We start from the raw sequence: 19,712 nt of genomic DNA, 5'->3' as shown, positions 1-19,712 counted from the left end.
TCCTTATTACTTATTGTTTTCCCTTCACTTGCCTATACTTTTGAAAATAGTCATGTTATGAAATTCTCTTCATTTGCCTTCTCTTTGTTCCTGGTGAATTCCTGACTGCTTTCTTGGTGAATTACTGACTGATGCAAACCTGGTTTTGGGTGTGTGTGGTCAGGCAAACCTAGCAGAGGAGAAAGGAACATGGTATTTGTGGGTATGTGCAAGGGAGAGATAATGAAAAGAGGTCTCTAAGCTAAGTAAAGAGAGAAATGAGGGCATGAGCAGGGCAGATAGATCCAAAAAGTGGAAGAATCTGTTGTTGGGAAATCCCTATGGAGTCAAGGAATTTGGGGTTTGGGGTACTAGAATGAGTGAGTGAGAAATTGGGGACTATCCTCAGAGAATAGAGAGCTTAAAATAGAGAATTTGTGACTGATGCAGTTGTTGATAATAACAATATTCAGGTCATTGGTTCTCAGCCCCAGCCTTTAATCAGAATTTCCAGGGGAGCTTGTAAAAAAATACTGGTGACTGGCTTCAGCTCTAGAGATTCTGACTGTAATTGGTCTGGTGTGGGACCTGGGAATTATAATTTAAAAAAACTATCTCAGATAATTCAGATGTATGGCCAGTGCTGAGAATCAGTAGTCTAGGTATAAGCATTGGTGGATAGGAGGAAATGATCCTTAGCAGCCAGAGGTCAAGGAATTGAGAGGGCTGAGGCTTGGAAGAATCATCTATGTTGAAGTCACCAAAGGGGTAGCAGGGTTCATGGTGAAGAGAATTCAGTCAGTCTGAGGCTTGGAAGAGCTTGAGGCTTAATTACTCTGGGGACAAATTTCTGGTCCTATCCTCTGTTCTTAGCACGGGGTCTATGTCCAAGGGCAAGGTTGGCTGTAGGTAAACTTTTCTTTGGCCTACTCCCTCTCCCAACTCACCTCCATCTTAGGTTTTCATTGTTTGCTCTTAGAGTTACCTTTTCCCACTGGTGGTATTTGGGGAACCACAGATTCAGGGACTCTGCAATGTCTTACCTGGATCTGATTTTCTTGAGATCTGACTCAATTCCTTATTCTTTTCTAATGTATAACCTTCTTCCTCTACTCATCAAAAAAAAAAAAAAAAAATTGCCTTTCCTCTGCCTGACTCCCTCAGGGTTTTTTTAGTGGGTTGACTATTCCCAGAGGCTCATTCCTACCTCAGAACACCTAGTGACAAGCTTGTATATTGAGAGGGGGCTTCCCATATTGCAACACACGTGTTAAGGCACTCAGGTACACAAAATAATTCAAATCCTCTTTATTTCCAGGTAAGTATGTGTAATACTGTCTAGCTTGTTGAGAGAATAGTCCATTTTAGCTGGAAGTTTCATCCTCTTTTATTTTCTACATGCGTGCCATTGTGGGGCCATTTAAATCAAATTCTTCTCTATAGCTGAGCACAAAACCTGCACATTTCTGGTTTTGCTCTTTCTGAAGATAATTTCTGCTGTTTAATGAGATCTGAGAATGAAGTCAGGCATGAGCAGGAGAAAGGTCACAGTGTGTGCTCAAAGGTATATTAACTACTGTTGGAACTGACATCGGTCTCCTTCCAAGAGGACAAAATTAAGCAGCAAATAGTAAATACGTTCAATGGCACTTTATTGCAAGTAGGACCATTTACAATGAAATAAGAATATGAGAATGGTTTCAAAGAGAAAATGGGAGTGCTTACAAATAGAACACATCTTACCGGTTAGAGTGGGAATGTGATTCCAGTCAAGGTTAATGGGGAAACGGTTAATGAAGGGTACAGATTCCAAAGCTGCATGATACCATATTGTATCTCACAGAGGTAATTAATACTAGAGACTCTGGCTAAATGGACACATTATACACAGCAGACAACTTGAAATTCTGCACACCATATAGAGAGGCTCCTCTGGATGCTTTATGACTCACCCTGATACTGACAGTATGACATTAGAGTCCATGTTTTCCATCCCTTTTCCTTGTGGAGTCAGTGTGGTACATGGAAAGAACACCAGACAGAGAGAAAGGAGAGGGGTCCAGCCCAGACTCCATTGCTAGGGGGTGGTGTGCAGCCTTGGGCAAATTTCTTCCTGCTTCTTTAGGCTCAGTTTCCTCTTCTGTAAAATGAAGGGGTTGAGGAAAGTAATCTTGTAAAGTGTTTTCCAGTTTGAATCTGAGATATTCTGCACTTCATTGTCATACCACCATTATCACTTAACCTACCTCATAATTATGTAAGGATGGATATAGCTGGGTAAAAGATTATATATGCAAGTACAGGTGTGCATGAACATTTACCTATATTACCTGTTTGTGGCACATATGTGTACTTCATTGTTACCATGACTTTGAAATGACGTAACTGTAGAGATTTGTGTTTAAAAGCTACCATCAATGTTCATGTTTTTTTACCGCCAGCCTCACATTTTCCCCCCCAAGGGTAAGCTAACAGGAGTAAGGTTACCTATAGAATTAATGCCTGGGATTAAGATGAATGTGGGTGAAAGAGCCCCTTAGCCTGCTGGCTGCAGGATTATCTGTCTCTTAAGAAGCACCTTCTTTTCTCTCCTTTTCTTGCTCTGAACACCCGAGGCGGGAGAATGAGGCTAAGGATCTGTAGCAGCAGGTGAGGGAAGGAATGGGGATCACATTACATCCTTCACATTTAGCTGTCTCCTTGGGCTGTCTGGAATCTTCCCTGTTTGCCTACTTGAGTAGAGGGGCTTAAAAGTAGGGCATTTGCACACACTGATTTTTCATCCTAGTGATCATCTTATTGACAGGCATTGCTTCAGCTGGACAGTTTTCTCTCTGTGTTCAGGCCTGTTGGTAGGTGGCATCCCGAGGGCAGATTCCATTCTTATCCCCACCTGACAACTCACTCATTGCTGATTTTTAAAATTCCCAGGTGCACCTTGTTTGTTTCTCTCTTCTCTCCTTCCGTCAACCCCACTACCTATCCTTACTCTTGCTCCTCAAAAAACAAAACAAAACAAAACAACACACAGCCTCCCTGGGTTGTCTGGCTATAGAAGTTATTCATGCTTTTTTTTAGAGAAGTCAAGAAGTACCTTCCTGTTGTTCTGAATGAAGTAGCTTACAAACACCCACCAGATCCCAAATTTAGGAGGCGAGGGTGCCCAAGGAGTGACAGCTTTACACACTAAATCTTCAGCTTCCACCTCCCTCCACAGACAATGGGAAGGAAAATCATGGAGGGCTGGCAGCCCCAGAGCCAAGTTACCACGTGACATTGACAGCTGCAGAATTGCACCTATTGATTGTGGTGCAGGAGCGAATCTTCCATCAACCTTTAATTGAGCTGATTCCCAAATAGAACAGGGTCAGCTTTTGCTGTGCTGCTGAGTCTAAATAGCTGTGACCAAGCTCTGGTTGATATGTCTTTACCAGACCCTCATTTGGAAACTTTTTCACATTCTGTGTGTTCTAGAACATTGGACCTTGGTCGAGAGGGTTCATCAGAATCACTGAGGGAAGTGGTTAATCCTAGAGACAGATGGTGCCTCATGCCAGTTATCTCTGATTCAGTGTCTGGACAAGAGGCTGGGCAATTGTATTTTTAATAAGCTATTTTCTAAAGGCGATTCTAATGAGTACCCAGAAACTTCTGGAGGATTCCATCACAAATTAAGAGACATAGTGACCAAGTGAAGGAGACAAAGAATTGCTGAAATTGTGAAATAATCATATCACATCTTGTTCTGTGGGAGGGAATATGGCTGCATGGATGTGAAGTACATTAGCACTCTTTTTGTGTGATTTTCAAGTGTAAGGACATTGCTCTTGCTCTTTTCTATTGCTGTGTTGCTTGCTTCATTTCAAGGAACAATTGGACTTTCTTGGAGGGGTCTATCATTTAGATACAGCTTCCCCTCAGACTCCATTAGGAGGGACACTCCCCAGCCATCACCGCGGACCTGTTGGTGAATCTGGCATTCACTGAAAGAATAAATTGGATTTCATTACATGATACTGTATAATGTAGGGTGACCTCCTCCCATTGTTATGTTGGGTGGATGCTCAGACAGTTCTGATTTTGATTTCCTGGTAATTGCTTCCTCATGGATTCAGCCTTTAAAAAAATTATTTTTTATTTTTTTAGTCCCAAACAGATGCCTCCACCGATCCCTTATTGCCATTCTCAGCCTCCCTCAAAGCCTGACTTGTTCCTTAATGAATCCGCCGCACACTGAGCTGTGGCCAAGGAAAATCAAGAGGCCATTCCATCAAAATATCCGTGATGGAAAAGCCTGTTCTCATTCTGAACTTGTGTTTCACTTCTGTCTCACCTGACCTGGAGGGTCTGCCGCGGGGGTTATGGGAGGACATTTGAACCCTGGCTACTGTTAAAATGTCCTCATTCCAGTGACTCTACTTTGTTTACATTCCTGCTCTGCTTTGCCTTTGAAGCTGCTCCTTATTGGTGGATTGGCGGAGCCTTATGGCTCCCATACATTTTAAGGCTGCATTCCCCAGAGTTTGCCCCAGCGATGGAGACCTGCACTTTGTCTTTTAAGCAGATAAAAAGAGAGGTCAGTCAGAAGTAATTCCCCTACTCCTCGTATAAACAATTTAACTGCTGCAGCAACATACTTGCTTGGAATTACTCCCTCAGATTCAATTCCCTTTTCCTGCTCCACTTGTAAAAATGGTTAGTGTCCTCTATAAACTGCAGCTCACCAAGGTGCAAGGCTTGCTGTGCGGTTGTAGAATAAATGTTAATCTAATACAGGTTACTAGGTCAAATGCAATCACAGGCTTGTGGGAAAAGCTTAATACTGTTCTGCTTCTTCTAACACAGTAAACCTGGATATTATATGATAGGTTAAACACCAGTGAACCATGGCAAGAATTTTCTTGAAAGTAGGATTTAGTACAAAGGAAACTACATTGAAATGGTGACCTAGGATTGACTTTGCTCTCCAAGAGAGCACTCCGAGATGCTGAAGTGCACTGTGAAAACGGACTCCTTACAAATGTGATGTTCTAGAATTCCTTGCTCAGGGGATGAATGCCAGTTGGAGCAGCTGTGACACATCTAAAGGTTTCATATGTTGTCAACTATGACTTCCATTCCCCCTCATTCCCCAAAAATTCATGAGTGCAGATACACACACACGCTTACACCCGCACACAAACTTTTCTTCTCAAATGTGAATGTGGCATTGGATGGCCTTTAGAATTTGTATCCCAAGTTGAACATCTAGTAAACACAGTGTCAGGAGTGTGGAGCATATGTGGGCCAACTGCCTTGAGAAGACTCTATACAGATCTTCTTAGTGGCGGTGGACTCCACACTATTTTATGTGGATGTTAGTGCTGTAAAGTGTTCCCAGCCTGTATTTGTGATCAAATGCCAGAGCCGAGATGTACATATGCTAGCAGATGTATAATAAATGCTTAAGTAAATGAACATTGGGTTTTAGGGGAGCTGTAAAGTCTGGTTTGTGGGACTACTTAGGCTCTGTCCTTCATGGCGACAGGGGACTAAGCCAGGACAAACTTGGTAAAGTCTTGTGGGGGTCTTCGGGGAGGATGCACCAAAACTCTCATCATTAGCATCGTAGTGGCAGTGCAGGTTCTCCTCTTAGCTTCCTACCGAAACCCCATTCAATGAGCAATCACAGCCAGAAAAGGAGCCCTTTCACACAGACTGGAACCCACTTCTCCTCCTGAAAGCAGCTGGGAACTCTGCTTTGTGTCTTCTTTTGGCTCTTAAGGAAAGTTCTAACCAGGCTCCAGGAAATTGTTTGATTTGTGAAAAATACATCTGTGCATTTACAAATGTGACCTAGCTCTCAAGTGATTAAGCTAGATCATTTAGCATGTTAGCTGAGTTAGTGTGTGGACATTTGATAAAAGGCCTCTTGCTGCTTGGGTTTGCACGTTAGATGATTGAATTAATCAGGTGATACATTCCTGGATGGTTATGAAACTCTCATGAAAGTCACTGCAGGCATGTATGCGACCCTTAGGAAAACTGCATAAATGAATAGGTGTAGGCTGGATGTAGATTTTGGTGAAATGGATTTTTTAAGTTCTATAAAAGTAATAAAGATTTTTAGGAAACAAACCCAGCGAACTGGATTTCATTACTGAACTCGGTTGTTGGCAGGAATGGAAGAGACCTTATATGGTTAGTTTTTGTGCGATGGCTCTGCATGGCTGTCCTCTCTGGCCAGCCTGTCCTAATCACCACTCCTGCAGTCCATCCCCCACCCCTTTTTTTGTGCTGTGAGCAGGCAGCAAGCCACTAGGACTCAGAAAAGGTGGCTGGAGGGAGGCAGCTGAAATGGACTCTCATTCAGATAGTTTCCCTGCAGCTGGTATTAGAGCTAGTTCCTTTGACAGAAATGGGGACCCCAAGGGCCTCCATTGATTGGGAAATGTCAAACACATAATACATAGATGACTTAAAATGCCCTAGGCTCCTTTTCTCTCTTTACTACAGACTGAATGGTCAGGTTTCTCTGCCTCTTTAGGACTCCATTTTCTCCCAAGCTTTTCTTTGAAAAGATGTAAAGGGGAAAATGTACCTTTCTCCATAGCTTCTGTGTATGCATTGAGCATAGAATGTTGGCAAGACCTATGCTGTGGCATGCTTTCTTATGAGTTTGATACACAAGCATTATATTGGGGATGTACATAATCCTTCAAACGGGTAGAAGCCAAGCTGGCAAATTTTTAGGCAATGGCTTGCTCAGGATGAAAATGCCAAAGAATGGAATATCTTCTTAGGCTGCCATTGGCAAGTTCAGAATGGAGACTGGCCTCTATAAAGATGTCTTTTCTGTGAGTGAACATGGCCTTAGGGGTCAAATGAAGTTTTGCTCCTTCTTGGCTGTGTGACCTGAGACTACCTAAGCACTTTGTGCCTCAGTTTCTTCAGCTGCAAAATAGGAGTGATATCTAACTTCCCCTTTGTACCTTTGTGACAAGTAGGGTGGACATGGGCCTTGGACATGCTGCCCTGTTTGCAGCAACAGGTCATCACCTTTCTCGTTTCCCTCAGGCTCCTATTTCACTGCATTTTCTGACAGTCTTGAAGGCCTGAGCATTTTGCTCCTACCCTTTGGACTTTTTCTGACTTTAGGTGTTTCTGACTTTTCCTAGGGACACCTTTGCCCTCCTTCCTGTCCACACTCTCCATCAGCTGACTGGCTTGGGTGGGTGATTCAGGTGTCTCTCCACAGGGCTTGCGGATGTCAAATGGTGGATTGTGCATGAAACATCTAATAGTGGGTAATAGATAATTCTTTGTCCTCCTTCGTTCCCCTCCCTTTCCCAAGAAATGCTGTCAATTACCAGATGAGGCGATTTGGGACATCACTTAAAAATCTCTGCGTTTGTGGATAATAGGTATAATAATGCCCATTCCACCGGGTTAGGGGAAGAGTCAATGAGATTAATAGAGGTTAGGAAGTCCAAATCCTGTTATCTTCCACCAAGAAAAGTCAAGGCCCCTCAGCCAAACCCAGGGATAGGATTTGAGAATCAGAACCATCCAAGTGGTAACAAGTATTTGCTATCAGGTCTGACTTACCCAGTAGACACAGTACATACAGAGCCTAGGGTGCACGATACTTTTAAAGACCCATGAAAATATCTTAATTTCTTTCTATGCCAGAAGGAAAAAGGTAAACTTTTAGAGTGAAGGAAGTTTTAAAATACATAGTATTAATAAATGCATTTTATAACAATGCAGTTGTAAAATACAACCTTTAATAGTTTTTGTTTATGGAGGAAGGCAAAAGTGTCCCCAAGGCCCATGAAGGTCATATGCGGCCATGACTTACTTCATGAGACTTGAAAGTCTCAATGGCTAATGCACACGTCACCCTTTTGACAGAAATTCCTATATTTTTTAAAATGTTTATTTATTTTTGAAAGAGAGGGAAAGAGACAGAGAGACCACGAGCAGGGGAGGGGCAGAGAGAGAGAGAGAGAGAGAGAGACAGAAGATCTGAAGTGGGCTCTGTGCTGATAGCAGAGAGCTTGATGCAGGGTTGAAACTCACAAACCATGAGATCACGGCCTGAGCCAAAGTCGGGTGCTTAACCAACTGAGCCACCCAGGTGCCCCAGAGATTCCTATCTTTTTTCATGCACTCAGAAGGAAGTTCCTCACAGATGAGCAAAAATGCTTAATGCTGGTCACTCTAAGTGAAGGGAACTGGTAACAGTCACCAAAACAAAAATGTGTTTCTTCTCCATACCAGAGGGCAATTGTAGGTAAGGAGACCCAGCCTCTGAATGGAGAAAAGTCTATTTCTATTTGTACTTGATTTTCTATAACCAGAGAACAGATGTGGGATTTATTTGCCATCAGGTCTAAAAAGTTCTGGGATTGGGAAAAGTATGAGCAGTTTTGTCAAATGTAGAATTACATGGAAATCCAGGATTCATCATGCATTGACTCCTCGGCCACACAACTTCCAGGATACAGGGAATACAAATGCATTTAGCTCCCATTAAATAAGAGGAGAGAAAACCAGACGTTCCTTCACTGAAATTACTTCCCTGAGTATAGGGATCAAACAGGACTCACAATCAGGGAGTCAGAATATGTTCTTTAAACCTTCAAATTACTGCAAATGAGGTGCAAGCCTCTGTCCTTACTCTGTGCCCTTTCTGCCTTGTTTTAAATCCTCTGGAGGGGTGATTTTCCTCCAGACAATTACATCCCATCCCTAAGAGAAGGATGGCTACTGTGTGTAAAGTCATTCCAGCTAAGCACTATGGGCTCTAATTTCATCACAACATTATGAAACTGATCAGTTTCTTTGTATAAAATCTTAAAAGGGCTCTATGGACTCTTTAAGCCAAAAAAAGGGCTTTTGAAAGCAGTTCAGGAAATTGCCAGCATGGAAGCGATTTCCACATGTGTCTCTCAATATTGCAATCTCTCCCTTTAGGTGCTGATCTTTCCTAGACTGTAATAAGAAATGAAAGAACAGCTTATTTTTCCTTTTAAAAAGAGGCACAATTAAAAAAAAAGTCCCCAAGAATCTTGTATGTGGGAATGACATGCAGACCATTAGCTTTCTCTCCTTGGCTTTCAGGCTGATCTGTATTCTCAATTTGCTATAAGTATTCCATTCCATCTAGGTCAGGAAGAATTACTTGTGTGTAACTGAAGTGGAGTGTGGATTTTAAGCAGAGCATGTGATCCTAAGAATGCAGAAAGATGGTATAAATTTGCATCTTCTTAAGAGGAACCCTGTCTAAAAACACTGAAACCATTTTAATCTAATAAAACAAAAAGGGAAGGGATGGAAATTCCATCCGAAGACTTCACACAACCTTTTCATTTCATTTGAGTAAAGAATTACAAAATCATCTGTCCAGCTGTTAAATGCCTTTGAGGGAGATTTTTTAAATTGTAGTGCACACTAAAATGGAAGGTTAATATCATGCTTTGGAGACAAGGGGAACAGCTTCTATTTCTGGGTAATGAATCATGCCCTTCTTCCTGAAGACCTTTCAGAAGTGAGAGTTGAAGTTACCTGTGGGCTAGAGAGGCCATTGCTCCAGGAAGGCCTATGTCATCAATGAGGACACACAACATGTATCCTTCGGGACATCTGAGCCCCTTTGATGCCCTGCCATGGAGTACAATCTTGGCCTCCTCCTAGCAGGGTTGATGATTATTTACTGGAAACTGACTTGTGGCTCATTTTGTGGTATTTCTTAAGCTGTTGCCTTTGAATTTATATGAGTGTTAGCCTTGGTCTTTTTCCTTCTTCTCTCACTTTGCCACTGGGCCATGCAACCCACATGGAATTGGATTTCTTGGAACAGATTTGCTGTCGATTGATGCTCATGCTTTGTCTTCAACTCAATTTCATGTGTCAGAACCTTAGGGTGACATATACAAATGAATAGGCAAATTGCACTTAGTACTCTTCTGGCAAGTTATCTGAGAACTTCAGGGTAATTGCTTAAAGAGAGTTTTTACTCTTTTTTTTTTTTTTTTTTTTTAATTTTTTTTTTCAACGTTTTTTATTTATTTTTGGGACAGAGAGAGACAGAGCATGAACGGGGGAGGGGCAGAGAGAGAGGGAGACACAGAATCGGAAACAGGCTCCAGGCTCCGAGCCATCAGCCCAGAGCCTGACGCGGGGCTCGAACTCACGGACCGCGAGATCGTGACCTGGCTGAAGTCGGACGCTTAACCGACTGCGCCACCCAGGCGCCCCAAGAGAGTTTTTACTCTTAAAGCTGGTCCTAAGCATTCAAGTTAGTTCAACTTCACAAATATTTTTGAGCACCCACTGAGTGAAGATCTATGACAGGTGCCATAGGGATAGAAAGATGTAGGAGATATGGTTTGTCCCTCAAGGACTTTGCAATCAGGAAGGGAAGACAGAGAGTATGGAAGAACTCTAGTACATGAGATACTCACCATACTATCATATAGACTGTGGAGCCCTGCAGAGAGTTATGAGTGGGGAATAGGTGTTGTTGGGATTGAAAGGTGAGAAGAGTTTTATCATGTAGAGGGGATAAGAGGTGAGGGCATTTGGAGCAAAAGGTATAGGAATAAAGAAGCATAGAAGAGTGAACCATCACTGTGTTTGTGTGTGTGTGTGTGTGTGTGTGTGTGTGTGTGTGTGTGTCTGTGCATGTGTGTAGAAGGGAAGTACAGGGTACTGCAGACCTTGCATGCTGGATGCTGCTAGAGATACAAAGACAAATCAAGCTCCATGGCCTCCCAATCTAAGGACTTAGTGTGGAAGACAGGCATATGCGTAAATAACTTTAATGGATAATAGACTGTGAGAGAGACTAGGAGAGAAGCATATGCCATACTCTGTGTGCATCTCAAAGAGAAATTTAGGAAGGAAGAGTTTAATGGGACATAACATGATTAGATCCAGGGAGTAAGATAGAAAAGTCAAAGATGACTTCTGCATTTCAAAGACCGTACTCTGAATGATGGAATAATAGACACAACACATTTTGCTCCTTATTCAGATAAGATTTATGACTTTTTTCTCTGATTCAAGATAAGCACATACTATGGTTTTAGTCACAGTTTGATGTATTGAGTTGTCTGATGTTCTCATAAATGCAAATAAAAACTGAAGTCTGCCAAAAAGGAAGACAATCTACTCTTGCACTGGCCTCAAACCCTATATGCAAATAGGTACCTTCTGAAATGAGTGCCACACAACACGTATGAAGGGTCAATATATTTGCAAGTAAGTAAGGGGATGGAATAGAAGTGGTGAATTTAAAACTCAGAGGAGTTATCTATCCAAATCCCTAATATTTGGGAAAGTCTCACAAATATATTTTCTTCCAGTTACTGTTGGAATGGCTGAAGAGAGATGGCTTGGTGGGCTGTGGGTGTATCTGTATGTCAGGTTTGGATAAGCTACAGCTCTAAAGGATGGGAGATGGGAAAATGTATATAATATGCATAGTGTCTTGAGAGGAATGGAAGCGGGGTTGAGTCTGAGAAGATGGCTAAGGGCTATCATTTACTGAGCATTTATAGCTTGTCAGCACGACTCTAGCCACATTATGCTACTAGCTCACTTGAAAGATCATAATAACCTTACACAGTAGATTTTATTATTATATTTATTTTACAGATGAATAAACTGAGGCATTAAGATTAAATAACTTGCCAAGACACACAACTCTAAGTGGGTGGTACCCAGAGTCTTTGCACTTAATCCTTTTGTCAAAATAAGTCTTAATAACAGAAGGCAAGAGAAGAGAAATATTTGACCTTAGGGTGTTCCTGTATAAAATTATATTTTGTTTTGATTTGGGGAAAAGAAATACGTAAAACCTTGTTAAATTTCCTGGGGGAAAGGACTGAATCAGAGAATCATAATTTTAGAATTTTCAAGAACCACGATCTATTGTCATTCATGACGATTTCTCATTTTTTGGTTAAGGAAATTGAGACTGAGAATCAATTAAAATGATCTCATGTTTGCTGGAGGTTAAGAACATACCCAGCGCACTGCTGTCTAGTGAGGCAGAATGATGCTTGCCAGCTTGTTGACATGAGCACACGTGGGCAAGGACCATGAAGTAAAGATCAAACATCTTAACACAGGGCTCTGGCTCTGGAAGAGAGCCTTATAACATGAGAGGGTCTACTTGACTTTCTAGGGAAGCAAAGTAGAAGTCCAGTGGGCTTTTGACCCAACTTTCAAGTGAAGTGTTCACACTCTCCTAAGGTGCTCTGATTGGTTGTTCAGTCTTGGCCACCGGCAGACCAGGAATGATACTCCTTTCTTTTTCCATAAATTTACTTCTAATAAATTCTCAGTGTACAATATAGACTCTGTGTTGGCTGGCAACTTGCTTTTCTCAACAAATCCAATACACTTCGGCGTTCATTTGATGGTTGGTTGAAGTCCTTATCAAGTCTGTCTGAAAGTGTATGAGGAGGGTTTGCAAAGTGGCAAGGTGTCTGGCAGATAACCTTGTGCTGGCTTCAAGTTCAGACTCCACAATGACTTGCAAGTGGTATAACCTTGGGCAGGATTCTTTACCTCCTTAAGTTTCAATTTTCTCATGTTTAAATGAGTGAAATAATAATCCCTGTATCATAGGGTTCTGTGGAGGATTAAATGAGCCAATACAGATGAAGGGCTTAGCACTTGCCTGGCTCATAATGAGAATTCAATATGTCTTAGCTAATTACAACAAACAAAATAAATTCTTTATAAACTTGTATTGTGTAAGTTCATTGTTATTGAAAATATAAATTACAGTAAGATATAATGAGTCTATTATAATTATAGTAAGATAGAGTTACCACGTTTTTTACTGCAAAAGGCAAACTTCTTTTTTTAAATTGAGTTTCCAAACTGAGAGTCCCTCTCAGTAGGGCAGGTAACAGGCAACAAGTGGTCATTTTTTAGAAAACCTTTTATGGAGACTACTGTGTTGCTCAAAGTCAGTCACGTGAAGACTTCTGTGAAAAATCTCTTCCAGAATTTAGAGTTAGGGAATGACTTTCTCCCACTGACATCTTTCGTACATTGGAAAAGGAAAGCCACTCACAGTCCTGCTCGTTTTGCTTTGACTGTCAATGCCTTGGTGCTAAGTTTTTATGTTCTGTTGCAGAAAGGTAGGTTAGCATGAATTTGCTTTTTCTTTTGTCTTATTACTCATTTTAGTGTTTTCGTTTTCAGTTTTATGATTTTGGTGCCTGATATTTTAAGCTTTCTCAAAACTCTTTTGTAAGCTGGAGGAGAGAAATGTAAGTAAATACCATAAAATAATATCACGTGGGTGGTTTTTCTTATAAACACGCCCTCTGCCCAATTCTACACACCTGGTTTGCAGTGCTTTTTATTTGACCCAAAGTCCAATCAAAATGGCAAAGTTGACTTTTATATAAACACTTATTTTATGTTTTAATAGAACGGGCTATGAAAGTCCTACCCTCACAGGCATTTAATTTCAGTGGGGAAGGGGTCTTACAAAGGACTAGAGGTAAAGATTGTTTTGTGGACTAACTAACCAGGTGGGGACATAACTTGCTAATGAGCCAAAGCAGTTAATAATCATAAAAAAAGGACAAATAACCAAACAAAAACAGCAGTTAACATTTATAGTATATTTTAAAAAGCACCCTCATATGCCATGACTTATTTGTCCTGTCAGCCCTGCAAGTAGGAAGCCTTACTTTCAGCTTCATTTTAGGTGAGAAAACTAAGGCTCAGTTATGGTAACAGACACGCCCTGGATCTCACAGGAAGTAACGGATCTTAATTCAAAATCCTGGGGTCTGCTTACTAGTCCAGAACTATATGCTATATGCTATATACTATATGCTATATACTATATGCTAACTAACTGGGATGTAAATTAAAAAAATAAATTAAATAAAACTTAAAAATTAATTGTCTTTTAGATATACTCCATCGAGGTTTTTCTTTTTCTTGCCTACAACTAGAGATACTTAAAATCAATCTCCTCTTAGTTGGGGGAGGTTTTTGGCAAAGAAATTTGTGCAGTAGCAGTTAGCCAGGCCTACCTGTGTTAGAGTCACATTTGCCCCAAACTGCTGTACTTTCATGGGTCTGAGCAATGAGGAGGTTGATATCTACAGCTGTAGAGCCACAGCTGTGGATTCTGCATAAGGCAGATCATGAGTCTTGATGAATTTTTCATGTCTGAACTGAGAGTCTTTGCTATTGGGTAAAACAGAAAGCGACCCGTGTAAGTTAGACTCCATGCAGGAAGAGTCACCCACACCAGAAGGTGGGATTTCCCGGATACCTAGGACAGCCTCTAGGCAGAGTTCATCAAACATCTGATGAGGAGGGATGGGTAGCTAGACTTGATTAGAACTGGTTTTACCCACATGTGGATTGTATTTTATGTGTGAATGAACTGTTTGGTGGTGGTATGTGGTACATTTCTTCATGTGAGTTTACTTTTTCCAGAACCTTTCCTTTTGTTATCATTATAAAGCACTGAGTTGTAAGAACTCCTCAGGTGTTGATATGGCGAAGTCACTGACGGGGTGGACCTGTCCACCTCCCTGGTTAGCAGAGTGGGCTGACAGATCAATGGAACTCCCAATAGTCTGTGCCTGTTTCCACTTGGATGCGCCACTGCTTGCCATCAAGAGGGCAGTATTTTCTTGAAGATTCCATTTGAAGATTGCTCAGAATGTTTTCTTCTGCAGAGCGCGTTTCCTGTTCACAGTCTTGCCTGACACATGGAAATGAACATGTCTATGCATTTCTCTTTAACATATCCTAAATTTTCAGAGTTAGAACTTCTAAGGTCTCATTTGAAGGTCAGCCTCATTTTCCAAATAGGCCGGTAGGAGTTTCAATGGGCAATGTGAAGTTTGAATGATCTTGTCTTTCTGGAAAACTTAACATTTTGTTTTGTTTGCTCCAGGCACACCCCTCCCCAAACCACATTCTTTTCTTTTTAGCTTATGAGAGAACAAAAGTCCTATCAGGAGTAACGAAACCACCTGAACCATTCTTTTTATATTTCCAGAAATAGTTTATGGGGCCACTGAAAGATGTTGATGCTATCTTTTTAATATTCTGAGAAATAATCCTATTAAACAAAAAACAAGGGAAACTGTTATGCCCACAAAGCGGAATTACCCAAAGCCGACTGGCAGGGGTCGAATTACTTTTCAAAACCGTAGCTGTATGCTGCTTCTATCGCTCCATCTAGGGCTTGGTGAATGAGCAATAATTTGTGGATTCTGCTCATCTCTCTTTGCGAACTTTGTTCTGTGGAATTAGATACAACTTTGACAAATTAGAAAAGGCCTCCCTGCGCCCGCTGTCCCCAGAGTAACACAGTCCACTGATTGTGCGCTGGGCTTCTGAAGTCCGGCCGTGTCAGGCCATCAGCAGCAGCCCCGCCACCAGAGTACGCTTTTTAATAAGCAGGTCTGTCAGCACCGGGTTCTTCGGACCTTCCGACCTCTCCTTAATCCTTAGGACGCACTGACTTTCGTCTCTGTTTCACTTATGGCAGAAGGCCCTGTGCCGGGAAAGAAATATCTTCTTTGTTTACACCATATAGGCAACAAAATTAACCTTTGAGATTAACTGTAAGTGAGTGAGGATCATGTTTTATCTTTCCCTGGGACAAGGGGTAGAGATTAACACGTGCATAAAGGGAGTGAGCATGTACACGTGTGTGCATGCATGTGCACATCCCTCCTCCATTCACATCATAGCCCCAAAGAACTTGCTGCTCCTGTTCTCTCTCTCTTTCTTTTCTTTCTTTCTTTCTTTCTTTTTTTTTTTTTTTTCCACATAGGGTTTATTCTGCGCTGGATAGACCTAGTAAATGGTATTCCAGTTTTTTCTAATCTTTCATTCCATTTCAACTCTTAGAGAAAGGAGAAGCATATAAAACATCAACATATTAAATGACGCCCAGTAGGCCTATGGATAAAAACTTATCTTCGTTTAAAGACACGGGATCATCTACTTTCCCAGTGGAATTCTTTGGCCCAGTAGAAGTAAACATTGTCTCAGTGTACAGCAAGAACGATAAATGATTCACAAAGATAGAGGAAAGTGTCTCTTCACTGGTTTACATGTCAATGTATTCATGTTTAATAGTGCCAGATGGGAGAGTTGTGGTTCTCCAAGATTCAGGGAATACTAGCCTGGTAAATACTTCTTTCCTTTGGGCTCCCCACCCTGCAAACACAAACTAATAGGAAAAATGAGAGATCTTGTTCATATTCATTTCTAATTTATTATGTTTAAACTGCAGTTTGACCAATTACACTTGCGGAACATTTTTTAGGAGTTGACATAAACATCAAAAACAACAGTTATGAGCAAAATTTGTCCTGGGGAGAGAATGGAAGCCAGCTGACTCAATATAGATGTTATTCTTGATCTCTGGAAATGTCTAAAGGGTAGGACAAGATGAGGTCAAGCATTAGATGATTTCTGACCTATGGAAAGCCCAGAAATGGACCTCAGATGTCCACTGTGTGCTGCTGACAGCATAGGAACCACCCATTCTGCTGTGTGCTCTCCATTTTTGATGGGGTCTTAACCTTCAAAAACCAGCTCAATAATGACAAGGAATCACCACCACCATGGTGACTAAATCCAGGCACCCTACTTATGGCTCCTGTCTCCATTTCTTGAAGTTGCTGAAATGTCTGGGACTTAATAGGGTAGTGATTCATTCTGGCCACAGCCATTTCTTAAAGCCAACAGTTCTATTAGAAACATATTATGATCCCAGTTTCTTCATATTTAGTTGGATTCTATGGAATTTGATTACTTTTATAATTTTGTTGCCTTTCATCAAACAGGATTATTTTCTACTGGTTTCAATTCTATGCTCTCTCTCTCTCCTCTCTCTCTCCCTCTCTTTTTTAATAAACAGAACAAAATAAAGTGACATGTCAGCACAGAGATATTTTATTTTTCACTCAACAGTGGCAGTGACCATAACAATTAAATAGAAGAGAAAAGGGACTTTGTTGTAGGTGCACAGTTGAGGTTATGCAAAATGGAGCAATAACCAGGTCAGTTTCCAGGGAGCCCATGATAGAACCGCCGGTGTTTCAGGGGAATGAAAAGAGCATGTGTGTTGGGATCCCCAGTTTCCCCATTATCATCATCTTGAGCCAGGTACTTAACGGTGCTGCGTTAGTTTTGGCTGAGGAAAGTGCTTGCAGGAAGCAGTTTTTTAAGTTTCCTTGATATCTCTGGGAGGTAATAAAGATCTCTATTTACAAATAATGCACTTTCTGTGAAGTGCCTTTGTGTGGGCATTGCACACCCTAGCAAAATGAGAGAGGTTCTTTGTTTTGCCTTGGTGGGAAGCGCAACAGTTGAGTCTGCAGGATGCCTGGTTTGCAGCCAAACCTTTTCCTTGCTGGGTGTGTGACACTGTTCAAGTCATTTAACCTCTCTGTTCCTCTGTATTCTTATTTCTGGAATGGATTTAATAACGATGTAGGGATCCCCGAGGGACCAGCAGATGAAAGGACAGCACTTTATTTCCTGGCTGTCTTGTATCCTTTGAGATGCTGCCAAGTGTCACCTTCTCAGCAAAGCCTTCCTGGACCACTGCGGGCTGGGGGACCCCCCTGTCCAGCTCACTGAGAACACTTATCATACTACATGCAACGCTGAGTTTATGTAGCTTTTCCACCACTCGCCTGCTGTAAGCTCCTTGTAGGTAGGAACGGTGATTCTCATCTTGTAGCAAATGAAACAGAGCCCAGCCCAGTGGCTGGTCCACAGCAGGTGCTGTAAAGACAGTCGAATAATGGACAAATTGAACTCTATCATTAAAAAAGTGCTCAAAGGGATATTAGATTTGCTAACGTCTGTATATCAGCTCCACGTGGCACTGTATGTTGAGGCAAATTTGTAAAACTTTAACTCAGGTTTTACACATTCTTACAATAGAATTCCTTAAATGTTCACAAAATCTAAGGAAACTAAAAGTAAAAGATCTTTATTGGAAAAAAGTTTGGAGTGCCATTTCTCTCTCCAACTTGCTCATATGAAATAAGCGCAAGAGTGTAAGAGTAATGACTGACTACTGGGGGGAAGGTAAGACTCTGGTAAAACCTTGGATTATATAATCACACGAGTTGTGCCCAGTATTCCCTGTCTGACCTGCAGAATAGTGCATGTTTTTATCTGTATAAGGTGAAATGAAAAAATACGTGAGGAAGCTCTTGTTGGTGTGTCAACCTGGCAGGCAAAAAAAAAAAAAACCACCCAAAAAACAAACAAAGAAAACCAATAGAAGATATATTTTGGATTTTCCAGAAGTGAGGACAAATCTGTAAAGCTAAACTGACTCTCTCAACACACATGACCACTGTGATAACACTCATCGGAGGAAAAGATGGCATGTTTTTTCTCTCTCATCTGTTCCTGTCTTCCTTCCCCTCACATCCGGTATTTTATAATAAAATTTCCAACAGATATGGGCTGTTCAACAGTCACTAGCAATACATTGATTAATTATGTGTGCCAGACTTTCAGTATATAATTAAGCTAAACAAAACTGCATTAAAGTAATATGAATAATTTGACTTCAAGCCACAAAAACAAGGAAACTGAGTGAAAGCAGAATCTCTGACCTCATTCACTTCAGCATATTGTAGGAGACAAAAATGTAATCAGAGTTATAAATCACATAGCTGCCACAGTATGACGATGGAGAAAGGAAATTGTTCTGACCTTTGTTGGGAAGAGTTTCAAAGGTAGAAATTAAAGTGCACATTTTGTTCATTTCACAAAATTCTTTAACTGGGAAATATGATGAACAAAAAATACCCTTTCCTTACTTAAGGGGGGTAATGACTATTTTTGTTATTTTTAAGAATGTCATTTGATTGCATTTTCTTCAGTATGCCTTATACATGACACGTTTACAGTGCCTCAAAAGTATTTCATGTCTATATGCTTTCACTGTCTCTGACACCAAAATTCAGAGACTAAAGTACATTATGTATCTACAAAAATGGAATTAATCCTTAATAACCTTCCTCCCCCCCCCCCCCCCAATTATAAAAGTGATATTTATTCACTGTGGACAAATTTGGAAAATGCAAAAAAAAAGTATATAGAAAAGAAAATAAATTGCATTCATAATTCTACTACGTTAAGAATTCTGAGGTAGCCACACTTAACACCTGTTTCCTTCCAGTTTGTAGCGTGTGTGAATATGTGCGGAGTCAAGGATCATCATGCCGTGTATATATTTTGGGACCTGCTTCTTTCACTTCACAATATTTCACAAGCATTTTTCCATTTCATAAAATATTCTACAGAAATCAGATTTTCAGTTGTTTAATAGAATACTATCATATGGATAAATCATACTTTATTTAACAAAGTTAATGTTTTTAACAACACAATTTTTAATTATTATTTTAAAAGAGCAAAACCCTTGAATGAGCAACTCTATGCATAACTCCGTATGCATGTTTCTGATTGTTGCTTTCCATGAAATTCCAAAAGGGCTTCCTTCAGTAAAGGATATGAGCATATTTAAGCCTTGTTCCATCATATCCAGGATTCATCCATAAAGGCTGAGCCCCTTGCATCCTCAGCTCTAATGGATGAGCCACGTGACCACCCCTGAAAGAGGACATTCTTAAAAGAGGATGTCCTTTGAAACCTAAGGAGTGGGGGGAGGGAGTGGAATCATAAGGTGCAAGAGTGAAAATCTTTCC

The 19,712-nt window shown here is 40.9% G+C and overlaps 1 protein-coding gene across 14 annotated transcripts in view; it reads left to right on the top strand.

The window, feature by feature from the left end:
• The window catches only part of RNF113A (ring finger protein 113A), a 511,139-nt gene that overhangs the window by 253,728 nt on the left and 237,699 nt on the right, over positions 1-19,712 (top strand). Inside the window, exon 1 of one of the 14 annotated variants that reach the window (XM_042932495.1) lies at positions 13,234-13,253. The exons of the other annotated variants lie outside the window; for them this stretch is intronic. The gene's annotated coding sequence lies outside the window, so the exon portion shown is untranslated. Of the gene's footprint in view, positions 1-13,233; positions 13,254-19,712 lie in introns of those variants that run through there. 14 annotated transcript variants of the gene reach the window in all.

Source organism: Panthera leo, chromosome A3 (assembly GCF_018350215.1).
Source record: "Panthera leo isolate Ple1 chromosome A3, P.leo_Ple1_pat1.1, whole genome shotgun sequence".
Classification (NCBI taxonomy): Eukaryota; Metazoa; Chordata; class Mammalia; order Carnivora; family Felidae; genus Panthera; species Panthera leo.
This window is presented reverse-complemented; position numbering and strand designations above follow the sequence as displayed.